Here is a 4469-nt window from a genome sequence, read left to right as displayed (position 1 = left end):
CTGGGGAGAGATAAAAGAAAATGGGTCCAAAACTGACTTAATCCATTATGCTGAGTCTATACTCAAGCTTCACAGTGAAAATGGGATTCAAAGTCTTCTACTCATACCAGGTTCTTGATTTCTTCCCCCCCCCAGATTTAATGATTCTCCTATGGAAAGGTGAAGGGGACAAATAACTCCTTTAACAGAATATGCTGTTCTTGCTCTTTTAATTCTATACAGTGTTTTCTGAAGTTTTTTATTTATTTTTAATTAAAAACGTGTTACTAGAACAGCAATGTACTTCAGATGAAAAGGGCACCAACTCATCTAACACAGTTAGACTTACACTGAAGATAAACTACCATGAAATCTGTCTTGTGTCATGGTTCTTACTTTGGCCTTAAGACATTAATAGATTTATGTTTCTAGGAGGAGCATATGTGTGCTTTCAGTGAAGTATTGTTGATTTCTACTGAAGTATTAATTGACTATTATCCTTTGGTGCATCTATTGGATTATGTATTATGTGGAACTTTAAGTAGAACAACATGAGTATTAACTCAAACCTCTATAATCACTAATGGCTTTAGATAAATTTGTGACATTAACTATCAGATGCACACAGAAGGATTATGGGTTGAAGTCAGATTTGCCAGGTGAGCAACCGTAAGCAAGAAGATCTATGGAAGCGATGCATCATTTTGCACAGTTCTCAAGCCTTTATCTTGTGTTGGGTGGAACACGTTGAAAACACAGTACATGATGGCTTTCTGTCAGTAAGTACCTTAAAGAAATCTGCAAGCCCAAAGTACTAGCTTCATATGGCTTGGAGCCGATGCTGAAATTTATGTTCAAGCTCCCAGAACAATTTGTTCTGCTCTCTGAGCACAGCCTCCTCCCAGTAATTTAAAACTTGACCTCTTCAGTTCTATCCTCCAGGTTCCCCTCTTGCCCTAGTTCTCCCTTCTCTCTTTGTTCTCAGCCCTTGCCCCAGGACATGTCTCTGTGTAAATATCATCTCTACCAAAAGGCTTGTTTTATATTTATTTATTTATTTTCATATGTCAAGCTTCCCTGTTGCAGTTTATTCTCTCTTTTTCTTGAATTCCAGTCTGGCCCCTATGCCAATGTATCCGAGTGGGCTGCCCGCACACAAGGAGAGGCAATGCAGGGAGTGTAAGCAAACAACTTAGCAGTGAGCATTTAAAATGTTTAAGTGAGGTAACTATCCTTCAGTGAATTTATGATTAGCAGAGATTTAGAATCTTAGAATCATAGAATGGTTTGGATTAGAAGGGACCTTTAAGATCATCTAGTTCCAACCTCCTGCTATAGGCAGGGACACCTCCTTCTAGATCAGGTTGCTCAAAGCCCCATCCAGCCTGGCCGTGGATGCTTCCAGGGAGGGGGCATCCACAACCTCACTGGCACAACTGGCAACCTGTTCTAGTTTCTCACAGTGTCTATTTAGAGTTTTGGACATGAGCCTTTTAAGCTGAAAGTAAAGGCCTCTGGGTGATTGGATGAATCTCGCCTGTGTATCTAACTTTGGTTACAGGAGCCATGGTTGCACTGACAACTGAAAGGAAAGTCCTGGTCAACCTCGAAGACTTTTAGATGAAATATGCTTCATAAAGATCATCATTTACAGAAAATAACAAGTGGCAGGTATCAGAACTCTTGAGCAGGTTGGCTGTGTGTGTGTGTGCAAGGAGATAAATAGTTTTATTTATATTTTAATTATCACTTTCTAGGGAAGCATTATACTTTTGGGCTAAAAGTAAGTATTCAATCAGAGGGAAAAAGAGTCAGCCTCCACCTGATCCCCAACAATTTAGCTTTTCAGTGTATTTGATCTTAATCTGTTGAAATTATTCTGAATGACAGAAAGCAGTCTTGGGCAAACAAGGAAACATTGTGCAACTCTTTAAATACAGGTGATTTTGCTGGGTTAACCTGTAATTAAGACATTCCAAATAACTACAACCAAGCCACTACAAACTTATCACATAAATGCTTTAACAGATCAAATAGACCCATAAAGACCAAAGTCTTTCCTCCCACTTTAAGGAGGCTATAATTTGAGCAGATCAAGGAGTAAGTAATGAAGTTTTATGCTCCACCTCTGCTCTGGAACACAAAAGCAGCTGGCAACATTTCCTTGCCACCCTAGCATCACCCTTAGATCACCTCATAACTTGGTTTTGTTTTGTACACAGCTCACACTGCCACTATCTCAGTAACAAAAAAAGAAAAACACAGCAAACACAGAAATCCTTCAGGCAATAATCAGAAGATACACAATTTTCTCACAGCACTATTAAGTTCTCTCCTATCACAAAGGAGACTTTGCTGATGATTAGTGACTGTACATGTCACTACCAGTTAATTTTTCCTCATACCTTGAAATAACAGGATGACAGCTAGAACTCCTGGGTCACAGCGCTTTAAACAGCCAACAGGTGTTTACACAATACATAATCTTTTACACTTAAGAATGAATGGAGAAAATAACAATATAAAAACAAAAAAGTCAAGATTATGCCACTATGTGAGATAGTATAATGAGAGATCCATATCCTCTGTGCTGTTGGCTTTATTAGTTTTTTTCTATGCTATAGAAATTGTATGGTAAAAAAATTGCTTGATTCAGCCCTATGTTCAATATGGATTCAAGACAAAAAACAAAAAACAAACAACAAACAAACAAAAAACAAACAAACAAAAAAAAAACCTTTTTCTAATGATGTTTCTCTTCCTAAGGAAATTGTATCCTGAGATGGCTGGCTTCAATCTCAGTTACTTTCATGCTGCTGATGGTATAGCATGGATCACACTGCTCTGTAACATGATTATCAGGAGAAAAAGAAAGCTTGGTTCACTCTTACCGGAAAAATGGTGATAGGACAATGTTAAAAATGCATTTGTCCTCTTTGTTCACTATGGGTCGCCCTCATCTTTGGATGAAGTCAATTGTAAATACTGATTGATGCCTAACAATTCTCATTAAAATTATTTCATTTTGCCAAAGTCTATTCTGATTTCTGTTAGATGTTTGGATTTACTACCCTCTTTTATTACTTTATTTTCCTGTATCAGAGTAAGAGCTCTGAGCCACCAATTTAGGAGGAAGATGCATTTCTTTCTAAGCATCCCATTGAACACTTAAGAAAAGTGACTTCTGCTCCAAGAACTCCTTTAGTAGTACTCATCCATTCAAATAGAAAGTGCATGAGAGGACAGGACAATTTAAACTCTTATTCAAATATGACCTCTTGGCAGGAATTATAGTTTCTGGCAGCAATATCTGGCTCCTCTCTTTCATCCTTCCCCGCAGCAAGGGTGTGCATCTCTACGCCATTCTCAGCTCTGTGTCCTGGCAGTCTAGCCCTTCTTACTGAGCCACAGCAGGAATTGTAAAGCCCAGGAGAACATGGCAGGCCCGCATTCTGCTTCTGGGAATGGGTCTATATAGAAGAGCAAAAGTATCCATGCAAGAGCACAGTCCAGCCTGGAATGCTCTGTATGACTGTCAGAAATGCAGCACTATATATTTTTTGATATTTGGTAAAGTTTCAGGAAGCTGGGACTCATATCTGAATGTCATTTTACCTTGGCTGAACATTAGCCAGCAGTGTTCTCAGGTGGCCAAGAAGGCCAACAGCATCCTGGCTTGTATCAGAAATAATGTAACCACGAGGGCCACAGAGGTGATCATCCCTCTGTACTCAGTACTGGTGAGGCCACACCTGGAGTACTGTGCTCAGTTTTGGGCCCCTCACTACATGAAAGACATTGAGGTCCTGGACTGTGTCCAGAGAAGGGCAACAAAGCTGGTGAGGGGTCTGGAGCACAGGCCTTAAGAGAAGTGACTGAGGAAGTTGGGATTGTTCAGTCTGGAGAAGAGGAGGCACAGGGGTGACCTTATCAGTCTCTACAACTCCTTGAAAGGAGGTTGTAGTGAGATGGAAGTTAGTCTCTTTTCCCAGGTAACATTGATAGGATGAGAGGGAATGGTCTCAAGTTGTGCCAGGGGAGGTTCAGGTTGGATATTAGGAAAATTTTCTTATCCTAAAGTGTGATGAGGTATTGGAACAGGCTGCCCAGGGAGGTGGTGAAGTCACTGTCCCTGGAGTTGTTTAAGGAAAGGGTAGATATAGTACTAAGGGATGTGGTTTAGTGGTTAATACTAGTGGTAGGTGACTGGCTGAACTAGATGATCTTAGAAACTCTTTTCCAGCCTTTATGATTCTAAAGTCTCCTTTGACTTTTTGCTAGAGTAAACCACAATGCTACCATTGTGGCAAATATAAATTTTGGAGCTCTTTTTTGACACCTTCCTATTTTTGAGGGAATATATATTCACACATGTTAATAGATAAATAAAAGAAGATGAAAATAGGTAGGCAGGGTGAAGAACCTGTCTGATGTGAGTTTAGCATGGTGGATGAACCTCCCTGCATTTACTTGTATTAGAATGATAAGAG

The 4469-nt window shown here is 39.7% G+C and overlaps 1 long non-coding RNA gene across 1 annotated transcript in view; it reads right to left on the bottom strand.

Moving 5' to 3' along the window:
- Window positions 1–4469, bottom strand: part of LOC124417741 — a 42894-nt gene that overhangs the window by 2342 nt on the left and 36083 nt on the right. The gene's annotated exons all lie outside the window — the stretch shown is intronic.

Source organism: Gallus gallus, chromosome 2 (genome assembly GCF_016699485.2).
Source record: "Gallus gallus isolate bGalGal1 chromosome 2, bGalGal1.mat.broiler.GRCg7b, whole genome shotgun sequence".
Lineage (NCBI taxonomy): Eukaryota > Metazoa > Chordata > Aves > Galliformes > Phasianidae > Gallus > Gallus gallus.
Note: the sequence above shows the minus strand (reverse complement) of the source record. Positions and strands in the feature narration are given on the sequence as shown.